At 35.6% G+C, this 16157-nt stretch overlaps 1 protein-coding gene across 1 annotated transcript in view; it reads left to right on the top strand.

The window, feature by feature from the left end:
• The window catches only part of LOC106084419 (probable G-protein coupled receptor Mth-like 1), a 60396-nt gene that overhangs the window by 31768 nt on the left and 12471 nt on the right, over positions 1-16157 (top strand). The gene's annotated exons all lie outside the window — the stretch shown is intronic.

Raw genomic sequence — 16157 nt, 5'->3', positions numbered from 1 at the left:
TCACGCGTGAGTCACGTGATTCGTGATTGAGTTCTAAATCCAATCAGGTGATCGTGCGTGACCGTGATTGAATTAAAATTCTTTGTGCGTGAGCGTGAGTGAGTGAAATCACGTTCACGACTCACGAGCAAATCACGAAAAGTAGTTATAAGGATGATTTTCTCGCGAGTACTTCGTGAGCCGTTAGTGTCTCGTGAGCGTGCGTGAGTAAAATTTTCGTCTCGTGAGCATGCGTGAACGTGAATCGACATAAAAAGTCGTGCGAGACTATAATTTTTTTCTCGTGAGCGTGTGTTAGCGTTGGTGGAAAATCACCCACGCGCACATCTATCCCACATAAAGAGAGCTCATTCGTATTGCAAGCATGTGTTGATTAAAGAATAATACAATAATTTTATTGTTTTTGATGCTGTGCTTAAAGCAGCTGCCGCTTACTGCTACGGAAATGTGTGGGTTAAAAATTGCCTTTAAAAAGCACTACCCATTAGCCGAAATTCTTCATCCACCCATGTTTCCATTTGGAAACTTAAAATCAATCTCCGCCACGAGGTTTCCTGTATTCACTTTCACAAAATTTGCTGGGGTGTTGTTTTCATATTCGAATGCTTTTTGGGCGATTTTGCAAAACAGACCACTTCTTTTTGAATTGTGCTTTCTGGCCAGTGTTTTTCTTCACCAGAATTCTTAATTTCCTTCCCCAATTTTTTTGCAGCCCATAAATGTTTTATGGCATGCGCCAATGATTTCTTTTTTCATGTCCATTGTTTGAGTTATTTTCCACTGGCGGCAGCGCTAACAGCATTGGTACACTTCTCCGTTTGCTCGATTGGACAGAAAACCGATGCAAAAAATACGAATTTTCCAAAAATTTATTTCGTTGCGAATTTTTAAAGAACTCATAAACAATTTTCGTTTCCTATAGTGGTCATGGTGAAACCACAAGGCACACTCATGCTAACATACTTTCTGCGACTACCAGGCTTTCGAAAACCAGTGGGTGGGTTTGTTGCCACTGTGAAGTATATGTGCCAGCCCATCTGTTCATCAAACCGTGAAAATTCAACTTGTCTTACCTTAGATCTCGAGTAGAAACGAAAAGACAAAAGAGGAAACATCGAATAACATGATAAGCATTTAATTTGACCGTAAATAACAGCATGGCGTGCAATTCGAAATGAAAGCGATTAGAAAGCAATTAGAAAATACACGAATGAAGAACCTGTAAAAAAGAACTGAGTTGATTCAAAGTAATAAAAGATTGAGTTTTCTTTTGCCACTATCTGAGCCGCTTCGGATCCATTTCCTTATTTCCCTTAGATTTCTTAATAAATTGTTGATCCAAGAAATACGTTTAAGGGAATGGTATTCTCCAAAGGTCGTTCATTTGGCTAGGTTAGGTTGAAAAAAGAATGCGGATATTAACCCGTCCCATGCCACTATGGACATACATCTAAGTCAGTAATCGACTTGATGTGCGCTCCAAATACTAAAAAGTAACCTCGTAAATGAACGTTTAAGTTGGTTTTTGTCGCATTTTGATAATAAAATTCAATAATTTGCAAGAGTTGATCGTTTGTAAGAAGATCCATGGCTAAATTATAGTTAAAATTGAAGATATTTGACAGTGAAACAAAACACGAAACGTGCTTGAGCTGTTTAAGCCAGTGTTGCCAAAAAGATAATAGCTTAAAAATCATACTTTATTTTCATTTGTGTGTTTTAGCGCTATGACTCAAAACTTTGTGATTTCACTTTTAATCGCAATGATCTCATATTTAACGAAATTGTTTTAGGCTTGATGCCATAAAGAATTTTAATTCGAAACGGTCTTCCAAGACTTGGAAGAAGCAAGATAAGATGTTAGCAAAATAATCAGCAAGAGTTGATGTAATAATATTGTATCGAAAAAAATTATTTGAGCAAAGAAATGTAAAAGGTAACATTGTAAAATCCCAATAAATAATTTACCATCTAGAGGATGGGAATGCTACGGTCTATGTGTAGAGTATTTAGTACAACGTTTGCGGTTAAGGAAAATGTTTTGAAAAATTGGGTCGGCAGAATAGTTTTAATTCAAATTGAAATTTATTTGTGATATCAACACAATATATAATCTTATATGTGGCAGCGTTGGTCTTATGAATTTGATTATAAAATTGTAAAAAACATACATATGTATATAAAATTCATAATTTAAAAGTTAATAAAATAATTAGAATTATATAATTATTAAACCAACTGTATTCTCATTTAATTTTTATATTTTGTTTTGTATATAATATAGAACATAGAATACATTTTTTTATATTATTGGTAATAAATAAACAGCTCTTTCCTGAAATGCGTGGGGTTGCTTAGCGGTGAATATTGAAAGGAAGGTTATCCAGAGACGTATGGTAGCTATTCTAGGTGGTACAATTTTCATCCTTCTGTTGCATCCTGCAAATTTTATGTGTTCAAAGAGGTGTGAAGAAGACTTCTTATGCTAAGGTAGTTCTTGAACGTTACATTTAATGTGCATATAGTGAAATCTCTTCATGTTGTCATCTGTTAAAGATATATCTAGCAATGTCGCTGAATGCAAAATGTAGTTTTCGACCATCTTCAAAATTGCTGATAGAAAAAATTTCGCAACCAAATAGCAGACTAGGAATCAGATAATATTTTGGCAACAGCATGCGAATTCGTAATGGCGTTGAGTGACGAATTGCTCAAGGATTGCGCAACGTTCCCTATACTTTGTCAAGTGTTTTACTTATGGGATTCATTCAAGTCAAATTACAATTAAAATTTATACCCAAGTTACAAACAGTATCGACTAGAAGTATTGGATTATCATTAAGATTTTCTGTTAATCTATCAAGCCATAGTTGCAGCCTCTCTCTTTTCGGTACCCCGATTGTCTGTCAGATAGCAAGTTCTTCTCAGCTAAGAAATCACCAATTTGATCACACTTAATTCGCTCAAGAGCCTTAGACAAGAAAGGCAGTATGTCATTTGGACGGCACTTCTATTTGGTTTTGGTCCAGGTAAAATTTTTGCGATTTGCTCGCAATTAGAAAAATCACTTTAGTTAGTATTGTGTTGAAGATGAATATTACATAAGGGATTAGGTAATGCATTATTATCCGAAGAAAATGTGAATAAATATCTTCTATGTCCGTAGCTATGGATTTAATATTAAAGATGCTTTCGAAGACTTCATTCTCATCAAAATGAATAAATGAATTTTCAATAGGAAGTGCTCAGTTGCTTGTATACATCTGAAATTGCCTGCCATATAAAAGAAACGTTCGTTAAGTTCATTTATGTTGATACAAGCTGTATGGAAAGTTTCACCAATGCGAATTTCTTTCCATTTGCTTTTAGCATCGACAGCATTTTGAAATTTGTGTTGTTGTAAGATGATTTTGCTTTTTTAAATGTTTAGAAGTTGTTTTTCTTGCAGATTTGAATTGGCGATGAAGAAAGGGGGTTTTAAACCGTTTGTGTTTGTACGCAGTATTCCTTTCATCAATCAGTCTTTTTTATACGCTCATTAAACCATGGTGGTTGGTTTTAATTTGATTTACAACATTGCAGTCATATGTTTGAAAACTTGAAGGCAACCGTAGCGCAGAGGTTAGCATTTCCTCCTATGACGTTGAACGCCTGGATTCGAATCCTGTCTAGAACATCAGAAAAAATTTCAGCGACGTTGAGCGGACGTTTTGTTATTTCGCTCCGCAAGAATTTTTCTTTAACTCGTAATAGGTCATTATTTTTGGAAGAAAAATTTAGGTCACTCAAGGATAGCTACGATTGTGGTATCCATTAGGCGGTTGATGATCTACGTCTGTTTCCAGTGGAGCGACAGATCTAGAGCCCTTACGTAGGGTTAGAATGGAACCTCGACTGGTGGAGCGGCTGCTCCAGGCTCCACTAGCCTACAAACGACTGGTCAGTAGGGGCTTTTGACGAAGACATCTGGTTTGAGACTTAATGACGAGACCAAACCTTTTCTATCTTCGCATGCCTATAATTTGCCTAGGCCGTCGGCCTTCTCAGGCAAACCAACACGCTCTTTAAGTGGTTGGAACAATATAAGACGCATCGCTCTCAGGTTTATGGATAGTCTTGGTGCGAATAATCTTAAGACTCTAACTGTTAGGTGGAGAGACTCCCTAAATTGCGCTCGGGGATTCGCTGCACAGGCTAGCCCAAAGACTACACGTTTAGATTCGGAAACTGCATCGCAGTCAGCCAAAAGCCAAAAGAACTACGACGAACAACAGTAAGATGGGTCCAAGAACCAGTTGGGAGAAGAACAGGGCTGCATACCTAGGAACAATTGGAGTGGGATAGTCAATGGACTGTCATCAGTATACTCCGATGTCCTTGCGGAATTTCCTGGGTCTCCTCAAGTTGGGGACGATGCAGGCTGGCGATCAACGCTCAATTGAAATGTATCGTTGTGCGCTGAAAAAGATTGGTGAGATCTGACCAGGTTCAGCACTAGATTTAGTCAAGAAGGAAGATATTCCTTCTCGACCAATGGCGCATGCTTGAATACCACGGATTCCTCCAAATCCTGAAGCGATACTTGGAAGACTACGGGAATGCAATCCCAATCTTTTAATCACCCACTGGAAGATTGGTAGAAGATTGGCTGGAGGGCATCCCATGCCTAAAAGAACTAGGGCGAACAATAGTAAAATGGGTCCAAGACCTTTGCTAATTTCACTAAGGACAGCTTAGTGATGGTAGTTGCTGACAAGGGAGAAAAACAGGGCTACATACCTTAGAACAATTGGAGTGGGATAGTCAATGGACTACGGAATTACTTGGGTCTTCGTATGTCTGTGACGATGGATAATGGGATGGAAAAAGATTTGGTGGAAATAGTCTTTCATTTTTGGACAGATAAAGATGTCATCACGAAATTGCTGATAGCTTCGGTGTTAACCAGTTGATTTGTAAAATTTCAGGGTCCTAGAAGGTCCGGGGGCCCATTGGTGGGTCTTCAAAGTTGGTCACCTCGGGCTTACAAAATTTTGCTCGCGCTGTTTAAACGCATTTATATCCCGATCTTCAAAGTTTCTTATTTGCTGGAAAGTGCTCGAAAACCCCAAAAAACGTGCTTTGATGTGCGGGATATCTTTTATAGCGTTCAAGAAATTCGACTAAAAATTTTTTTTTAAATTTTCGCAGAGGCTGGTCCTTTATTTTGTTACTTGTGAAGGCATTTCTCAACCGTGTTTCTTAGACGACATGCAAAATTTCAGATCCCTAGAAAGCCTGGGCCCAATACGTGGGCCCTTTGATTAAGTCAACCCCTACCAATTTTTGTTTTGTTTCGAAATGTTAATTTGTGGTCCAATTTACAATATTTGATGAAAAGTGCTTCTTAAGCCCTATAAAACACATGCATTTTTGTGCGAAATATATCTAATTGTTGTGGAGATATTAGGATTACGAACAACTTTTTTCGTTTTTTTCGCAAGACCTAAAGAGGTGTTAGACTTGTGTTAATGCCGTTCTTACATCGAAGATACTCCTTCGCTGTATATTAGACATTGAGCCCGTCTCGAAAAAAAAAAATTTCATGGGATTTGATTGTGTATAAAACATGAAATATATTTCTTAAAACATATGCAAATGCAAATTTGGTCATGAACATTCAATTATGATATATCATTCCTACTTTTTGTAGCCAAGTCCGAACGGTGTGCCGCAGTGGGGACAAGTTTTTACATGCACAAAAAAAATTAAAGACTAGCTTAAATTAAGAAATTAATACATTCAATTAAAAAGTATGCTGCAATCGGTCTTATAAAGGAATTTGTAATATTGATTAACACTTTTGCAATTTGGATTTATAATAAGCTCAAAAATCCAATTATAGTGGTTATTAAATCCATAAATTAAATATTTGAATGTTGTTCTCCTTTAAAGCAACTTTTTTGATGTTTTAATAAAAATAAATAATGGATATTTTTCACATGAATAAAAAACTTTATTTCATTAGATTAAATTGCGTATAAAACGTGAAATATATTGCTTAAAAATTTGTATATATCTTATATAACGATCCCAGGCTTCGAAAAAAGAAGAAACATTTTCGTTTGTAAAGAGTATTATAAACTAATTAATTTTTATACATATTGAAAATGAGTCGTAATAAATAGCAATTTTAGCATTTTGCATTTTTATCTTCTGTCCTCTGCGCTGTTTTCCAAGTCAATATACCTCTATATGGTAATAAACTTTTAAAATAAGAAAATATAAGTAATATTTTTATGTTATATAACACGTTTGCATTCTACAATTTCCTCCAATTTGTTACTTTTGGAATATGTCAATTTTATTTGTTAACATCCTAATTTTTTCCACTCTTCGCTTTTTTAGCGTAACATGTTTTTATTTTGCAATTATAATTAATTAGATTTTATTTTGTGGAGAGGCATACATTTGCCTCATTCTTAGCTCTTTTCGCAATAGATATATGTGAAAGGGACCACAATTTAATCTTGATCAATGCACAGTTTATACTATTAAACAACAATTGAATTCGTACAATTAAAAATATGTTCAACTTATGTCGTGTTTACCAATCACTTGCGTGATACAAAAAAATCGAATTTCTTATTTCCATATATAATCCGTCAATTTAGATCAATATTTTTTCTGTGTGGCAAAGTACCTCACAAATGTCGACAGCATTAGGAGGGGATAACAATCGCTTAAAATTTTTTAATGATGTTCTTGCCAAGATTCGAACCGAGGGTTTCAGCGTCATAGGCGGCGATGTTAACCTCTACGCTGCGGTAGCCAGCGGTGGTATATATATATATATATATATATATATATATATATAGAAAGAGAGAGAGAGAAAGTGATTTAGTGCTAAGCTTTCTACCTAACTTGTCTACAAAACTAAAATACTTCCGAATTTTATCCAATTTTTTGTACCCGCAAAAATAATAAAGGAGCAGATGGCGCAGATTTTGGCATGTTTGCTTCTGACGGAATAATCAGAAAATTTTAAAAAAATTTCATTCGACTAATGCTGTTGACATTTTTGTGGTAATCACTCAGGTAAAATTGTTCTACGAAAAAGTGCCGCTAAGAATGGTTTGAAAGAAGGTTATATATCATTAAACAAAAACTTGGATTGGAAAGTACTCATTGCTATGAGAGGAGTGTACCCTTGAAATTCAATAAAGACACTAAATGGGACATCAAAATTTTTATGGGTGAATATTGTGTTTTCCCCAATTTTTAACCATTTGAATTTCTTACCCGTGGAATTGCCCATACATATTCTTCAGGTTAACAGATTCTTCGAATGACTTCTATATTGCCCATTGTACGGCCATGTGTTGAAATTTCTGCCATTACTTTGCCACTTGTCTTTCGCTTGGACTTATAAATCAAGACCGAAAGGTTATTCCATTTTACCAATTTCTCTTAAAACAAGTAATAGTTAGTATTTTTGTGTCGTTTGTTTTGCTTAACATTTTAATACATTTCTATTTGCGTCGTCATTCCAACCTTTTGCCTTGTTAATTACGTCGAGTAAATTAATTTACAAAAAAAAAAATAAACTGGAATTTTTGGCATATGCACTGAAAACAAAGTTGGCCCAAAATTAAAGAGTTTTCTTTATTCGTAGGATTTAAGCAATGAAAACGAGCCAAAGAACCAAAACTTCGAAATAGAGATGCTAACTTTAAATTTAATTTCCTATCGACTAATGGACATGACCATCCGTTTCAAATTTTGGAAGCTGATTGATTCTTATTTTACTTCATATTAGACTGTCCAATTATTATTTTTTGAAACATTCTTTTTTTAAACTAAGCATCTTAACCAAAAACTATCCTTTTTGTAAGTCTATTTTGCGTCTGTAACTACTGTTCAATGTTGTCTTGTCCCAATGTCAATTTCCCAACTTTCAACGATATTTTGAAATTCATTTTAGATGTTTGCCTTCAATAACAAGACGCAAAGTTAAGGAAGCAAAGATGTTAACCTACCATTTGAAATAAAAATTTCCTTATATGAAGGAAAATATTTTTCACCAAAGGGAACCTTTAAAGTTGAAAAATTGACCATCTTTAAATTAAGTTTGATGATCTTTTGCTCGAATCTTTAAAATAAGCGCAAACATTTTTTCAGTGTGGCTTGTTCATTCGGTTGGCAAAGGTCATATTCAGACATTGACGGAACTGACTGCCACTCAAGAATACATGTAAAGGGTGATTTTTTTGAGGTTAGGATTTTCATGCATTAGTATTTGACAGATCACGTGGGATTTCAGACATGGTGTCAAAGAGAAAGATGCTCAGTATGCTTTGACATTTCATCATGAATAGACTTACTAACGAGCAACGCTTGCAAATCATTGAATTTTATTACCAAAATCAGTGTTCGGTTCGAAATGTGTTCAAATTTTGACAAATTTTGTTCAGCGATGAGGCTCATTTCTGGTTGAATGGCTACGTAAATAAGCAAAATTGCCGCATTTGGAGTGAAGAGCAACCAGAAGCCGTTCAAGAACTGCCCATGCATCCCGAAAAATGCACTGTTTGGTGTGGTTTGTACGCTGGTGGAATCATTGGACCGTATTTTTTCAAAGATGCTGTTGGACGCAACGTTACGGTGAATGAACACATTTCGAACCGAACACTGATTTTGGTAATAAAATTCAATGATTTGCAAGCGTTGCTCGTTAATAAGTCTATTCATGATGAAATGTCAAAGCATACTGAGCATCTTTCTCTTTGACACCATGTCTGAAATCCCACGTGATCTGTCAAATACTAATGCATGAAAAACCTAACCTCAAAAAAATCACCCTTTATATGAACATGGCAAAACAGACCATTTTTCAGTTTTCTGGTTTTGAATTCAAAGTGTGTACTGATTTCCCATGTGTATACATATTCCATGAGATATATTAGCCTACATTCGAATTTAAATTCGCATTTGAAAAATAAAACGACTTGCTTATTGTATTTTTAATGACACATGTTGTGAATTTTTCCGCTTATGCTAGTGTGGCCCAGTGCTCAACAATTCTCAGTAGAAAAATCATAATTGCAATAAAAGAAAAAAAACCAAATAAACAAGAATTCATGATATGGTGCGGTATAGAGTAGAGTGGGGTTGTGGTTATTTGACATGATATAGAATTTCTGCCATATGCAAGACGAACGTGACTGCGTTACTAAATCAAAAACAGAAAACCCCGATTTTTTGTTTGCTTGCTTTTTATTTGGTTTTAGTGACACATTTTCAATTTGTGGTTATCTGCCTATGATATCAATAAACTATTTGCAATTTCATTTTTTTAATGCACTGTGTAAGCATAATACTTGAAAATAAGAGCATAATTTTTTTAGAATAAGAACATGTTTTATTAATTGCTATTGCCCTTAGGATGGCGACTTTGCTTACTCTACAAAATCTATGTACAGCGGTCAAAAAAAGTATTCATCATTCAATGTTTTTTTTTTAATAAGTCTACAAAAGACAATTGGAATAAAAACATATTAAACTAATGATGCAGTAGTGCTTGTGTGATATATATGTACACAATTTCATTGTTTTTAAAGAAAAAAATAGTATTTATTGGAACAAAAAGGGCCATTTTACAGCTGAACACAAAAAATTAAACAAAAAAAGTATTCATCATTGCAAAAAAACAAAAAAATAAATAACATAATTTAAAAAAATTAATACTTTGTTATTCGACCACCGCGTCTTATAACTTCTTTCAAACGGTTTGACATCGATTGGACTAATTTAGCGGTTATATTTTGGTCTATATTAGTCCATTCCTCCATTATCACCTGTTGCATTTGACTCTTGCTCGAAAAATTAAGCGTTCTCAATTTGCGTTCGAGATGTTCCCAAAGATGTTCAATTGGGTTCAAGTCGGGACTTTGAGGAGGAGTTTTAATGACTTTGGGGCAGTTATACAGCATCCACATCTTGGTATTTAAAGCAGAATGTTTGGGGTCATTATCTTGATAATATTGAAAGTTATTACCAAGCCCAAGTTTTACAGCACTATCTTTTAAATTCCTCTTTAAAATGTCAATGTAATACTTATGACCCATTACTCCATTAATAATTTCAAGATTTCCCGCTCCTGAAGCCGCCATACACCCCCAAACCATTAAACCACCTCCACCATGTTTTACAGTAGCAACTGTGTTTCGTTCTTCAAGCTCTGTATTTGGTTTTCTGTACACTATGACCTTTCCATCGCACCCAAAAAGATTAAACTTGCTCTCGTCTGCAAAAATGACTGTTTTCCAAAATGATTCGGGCTGTTTTACATACATTTTTGCGAAGTTTAGCCTTTTCACTCGGTTTATTTTATTTATAAAGGGCTTCTTACGTGCAGTTCTTCCTCTGTAACTATGCCTTTTGAGTGTATTTCGAATTGTTTGTGTAGTAACTTCCTTCCCTAAATATTCCATAGTGTTTTTACGAAGAATGGTCGCATTTGTCTTCGGAGTTTTCTGAACTTGCCGCACTAGCCAACGCACATCTCCAACTGAAAGTGCTTTTGGTCGACCAGATCTTGGTTTATTGTCAACAGTTTTCGTTTCTGTCCACTTTCTGATGATGGATTGTATAGTAGATCGTGGTCTATTTAATATTTCACTGATAGTTTTTTGAGTTAAACCATTCCTGTGGTGTTTTATTATCAAAACTTTTACCTCATCAGAAACCTCGTTTTGCTTACGACCCATTTTGACAAAAACTATATTTTCAATGAAATTAAATATTTGCTGTCAAGGGCAAAGCCTCCTTTACTAAATAAAACAGAAAAGGGGGATTCCCAAATAATATTTGAATTTGACTTTGATGATAGCACATCAATGATGAATACTTTTTTTGTTCTGTTTTTGGTGTTATTATATAAAATTGCATTTTTTGCGCTAATTAAATTTATTTTTTGAATTTATTTTAAAACATATTACGAAAAATAAACTATTGCATAAAACTGCATTATTTGTTTACTTTAAATTTTCTTCAATTACCCAAAATAAGTGAATTTATTATCAATTTTGCTAATGATGAATACTTTTTTTGACCGCTGTATAAGAGGTACTTAGAATAACATATATGTATGTAAGTATGAAGTGGATTTAAAAAATCAGTGGTAAACAACAGGCAATTAAAGACGCAAAATCAACAGGCATGAAATAATACTATGTGCCGTGATGATCGGTGAACATATTTTCAAATAATTGCAGTATTAGCTGAAATCGAATGATACGCTTATTCATGGATGGTATTTCTAAATCTGAACCTAGAAGAAAATATTGTGCAAAATTTTTAGAAGATCGGCTCTTACAGTGAAAACCAGACGATTCATATCTGATTTCTAAGGAATAAACATCAATATCAATTGTTGTTATATTTGTCCAAACCGGATAAAACACATATAGGTGCTTTATCTAACTCTGCATGAATTTAAGGATCCGAAAAAATGCGATAAGTTCTTTGCTCGCAAATTAACATGGAAACACAGACGGACATGTCTATGTGGTATTAGTGAGAGTTTCTCAGACGATCAGTACGCTTAACAATATCTTCTTGTTTTTTGGATTTTACACTATTATTCACAATGTTAAAATATCCAGTACCACAGTAGTAGTGTATATCCATAGAAATTTCATAGTAAAAATAACAAAAATTTTAGCTCGCTCGCTTTTTTGTTATTGCTTTACTAATGTGTACATGACTGACACGGCCTTTTATATCTTAATTTAAAGAAAAAATATTATGGAAAGTTTACATTCAGTGTTGATGATTAACATCCACATCCACATTTGTATTTTATTTTTTCTTCTAACATCCCCTTTATAATTAAACAGCAGTCATTTTTAGCAAACAACATACTTTTCTGCAATAAACCTGCTGCTCTGGAGTTGCATAACTAATGCTACAAAAGCAGCAAAATAAACTACTAATATTCAGCTGACATTGTTTGCAAATTTCAGCTAACTTTTTTCTATGAGTGTGGACTAGCGTGCCGGTATACTGGTCTGTCTAACTCCAAATTATGATGAAATAAAATTATAAAAGTTCCCTTTCCCTACACTCAACAATAAAACATTTGGAGTATTTGTACAACAAGCAAAATATTTTTATTACGAAGTTTTTCTTTTATTACGAACAGTGTAACGTTTCGCTTCGTTGGGCACTATGTAGACGGGCCGTTGGCTCGAAATGGGGCCTGAATCTGAGGATAGTCCACTGGCTCTACAGGAGCGTGATTAGACCAATACTTACTTACGCCTCAGTAATTTGGTGGACCGCGATGGAGAAAAAGTGCAACATAGTGCAACATTTTGGCATAGGAGGAGTGATAGGGACCACGCTCACTATGGCACTGGAGACACTTCTAAATATCCGACCCATTGACATACAGATTAAGTGTAAGGCAGCCACTGCGGCTATGAGACTTAAAGCGATGGGAGAATGGATTGAGAATGGGAGCAGCTCATACCATCGCAGTATAATCGAGGCGACGATAGGAAACCTGGAAGGAAGGGAAAAGGTATCCGATCGGATACCTAAAATTAACCTTGAGGTCGAGTGCGAGGCACTGCTGTAGCGGCACAGTCTTGCATTCACGGAACCCTAGTATTACCATCTGGAAGATCATCTTACACGGATGAAAGCTTGGGGAAATAGTGGGCCTTGAGGCGTACATATAGAACCCAGGGACTGATATCTGTTTTAGACTTCCTGACCATAATACGGCGCTGCAGGCGGAGATCCGTGCTAATGCGAGGACGTTGAGTGTGAAATATGTGAAGTAAAATGGCCATAAGTGCAATAACAACCAGGACGGAAAGGCCACGAACAGTCTTGCATTGTAAGAAGGAGATTAACGTCTTCTCTGAGGATGGCAAAATCCGCTTCGCTTGGGTGCCGGGCCATAACGGAGTAAGGGGAATGAAAGGGCAGATGATTTTTCGTTGAAGGCAGAGGACTGCCGTCAATAAACTTGGTTAACCCGAAGCCTTTCGGGTCAATGCAGTTCGATTTAAGGGCGTGGGCGACGAATGCGCATGCAACACTGTGGAATTGCGAAACGGTCAGTAGGATGGCGAAAATCCTATGGGGGGATCCAGATCGTGAGAAGGCGTGCCTATTACTAAAAGGAAGTAAGAAGTATTTGGTATCATGACGGGACACAGGACTACGAGCTCACTTGTAAAAATTCGGTGCGGCAAGCAATAGCATGTGTAGTGCATTCGGAGAAGATTACTAGACATTGGAGCATTTCCTTTGTCATTGCCCGGCTTTCGCGTCTAACAGATACCGCCACTTAGGTGGGGAGACTATACCAGACATGAACCAACTTAGGGGAGTGGCATGGAAAACAATTAAGGATTTTGTAAGTAGCACCGAGTTCCTAAGTTAGTGTGTCTTTTTCGAGGTTACTTTTTAGTTTTTAGAGCGCACAACAACCCGATTACTGGCTTAGGTTTATGTCTATAGTGGCATGGAGCAGATTAATATCTGCACCCTCTTTTCAACCTAACATAACCTAACCAACTTAGGGGCGTGATATAGAAAACAATTAAGAAGCACGGAATTCCTGATTCGATTCATTTTTCGAGTTTATTTCTTAATATTTAGAGCACATAACAAGGCCATTACTGGCTTAGGTTTATGTCAAAACTGGCATGGAGCGGATTAATATTCGTATCCTATTTTCAACCATACTTAAGCTATATTTGTCACAAATTGCGAATTGCAAGAATTTATCGCAAAAAATTTACTTTCTTTTTTTAAAAAGACCAACGTTTTCCTTTATGTGAAACGAATTATTTTTTTGCGTGATGTCATCGCATCGGCTAACTAAACCAAAAAATTAATAAAGAATTGTGCTAAATAAAGGCCAAAAATGGAGTACAACTCACATGTATGGGCTGGAGCTTCAAAATCATCCCTGGAGCTACTGGACCTTGCATAGAGGAGAGCGATGGCGTTAATTGGGAACAGTGGGTATACAACTCTATTGCCCCCCTTGAACATGGTCGCAATGTGGGTTGTTTGGCGCTGTTCTATCGGTACTTTGATGGTGTGTGTTCGTCTGATATTCGTCTTCTTATTCCTGATGTAAGGATGTTTGTCAGGGATACTAGACATTCCAGGAACTGACACCCGTTTGTAATTAATTGGTCAGCGGACAGCACAATGCATTATAGAGAGAATTCTTATTTCGCCCGAACAGTTCGTATGTGGAATCGACTTCCGTCTAATGTTTTTCCCATCCACTTTGACATCCGGCGATTTAAGACAAAACTCAATAAACTCTACATCCTTTCCCCCCTCCAATTCCTTATTTCCTTTCGCCAACGAAATGCACTGCATTCATTGGGGACATCCCCTGCGTGTTGGATGATAGAAAAAAATAAATAATAATAAAAAGTTACCACTCAACCAATGGTGTAAATAATATCCAATCTATGTATTTTTTTTTTAGAAAATTAAATTATAAAAAATTATTATTAGCAAACACTCACGAAGAATCAATGCGGCATTTTGGAACCAATCGTGATTTCACTTTTTTTAGACCCAAATGATTCTTTAAATCTGTGTTCACTGAACCCTTCGAAATTCCGAGGTCTCCGTCTGTTAATCGTCGAGTCTCGAACAACAATTCCTTGATTTATTGACATATTAATCGTGAGTCGATGTTGATGGCCATGTTTCCACCCTCTTTGAATAATTTGTACCAATCAAAAACACTTGCTCGAAACAGACAATTATCACCGAAGGGCTTATACAACATTCTGGATGTTTCGGCTCCAGAAATTTTATTCCGCACACAAAAGTTAATAAAACATCTTTTTTGAATAATTTCAGTAATTGTTAAAATCGACGTTACTTTTAATACTTCTTTCTGACGTTTTGTTCTGCCAACAAAACTTTAATTATAAAATTACCTTGGAGCATTTAAACAAAAAGACAAGAAATAAAACAAGCCGTCCCATTTACATAAATTACTTATAAATTACAATTCATTGAGCAATATTCCAAAAATTCATTAAACACATAATTTGTTTTTTTTTACTTTGGGAAATCTAATTTAAGTATAAAACAATTTTTTCAACTGAAGTAGATTGCGTAAAAAGTTGAAGATTCAGCTGTCGTGCAGTCTCATTCTGCATCGAATCTATCTAAAAGCATCCTTTCATGATGCTAACATTTTTGGGAAATGGAGCAACGCGATTGAGTATCTATACCACATCAACTTGCCCCTAACTTCTATGAATTTCTAAATATACACTCGTGTGGATACTTTCGAGCTCGTTCATCCTCAAACAACAGTAGCTATCGTTCGTTTGTTCTCCGTAGCAATTTTTTGCTGCAACGTACGACGAAAAGAATATTCACAACTAAGATTAATTAATTTCAATTGTAAATTAAACCAAAGTCATCCATCCACCCATTTAGAACGTGAGCGACGATCGGCCGTTAACCAAAATGCTTTTTGTCATCCATATCCTTATTAATTTAATTCTTCCCATTCCTCTAAACGTTGAATATGCCTACCAAAAAATTTCTTGATTTTCCCTCATGTCTGAAAGGCATGTCCTCAGACTTTGGACTCGATTACCTTTAGCTGACTTTCATATTCGTTAACATGTCTTTACCTATTTCCGATTCAGCCTTCGTCTGACTACTGCACACATGCGTACACGCCTGAATTACTTTCTTTACCATGCAAAATATTTTGTGCAGAAAGAAAAGTTACAAATGAGATGAACGGTGTATTCAGTTCATCATGCGAATAAATAAATTAAAAACTTCATGCAAATAGTCTATTGGAACTTATTAAAATGTTGGCAAGCATGCAACATTGCCGTTCCCATTTACTGAAGTACGAGACCCGCTTGACAGAGAATGTGTAATTTAGGTATTCACAAATACTAATTAATTCTTTTATGAAATATTTTGCTAGTCCATACGCTTTCTTAGCGATTCGGTACGTTAAATCTGCCGAAAATAAAAAAAAAAAAAACAGAAAAGTTGCTTTCGCCGCCTTTGGGTGGGTTGGTTAACAATCAAGTAATTCTGTTTGTAACACCTCGAAATATTTATCGGAGGCAAGTTTCGTGAAAATCGGTTGA

This window comes from Stomoxys calcitrans, chromosome 4 (assembly GCF_963082655.1).
Source record: "Stomoxys calcitrans chromosome 4, idStoCalc2.1, whole genome shotgun sequence".
In the NCBI taxonomy this organism is placed as follows: Eukaryota; Metazoa; Arthropoda; class Insecta; order Diptera; family Muscidae; genus Stomoxys; species Stomoxys calcitrans.
Note: the sequence above shows the minus strand (reverse complement) of the source record. Positions and strands in the feature narration are given on the sequence as shown.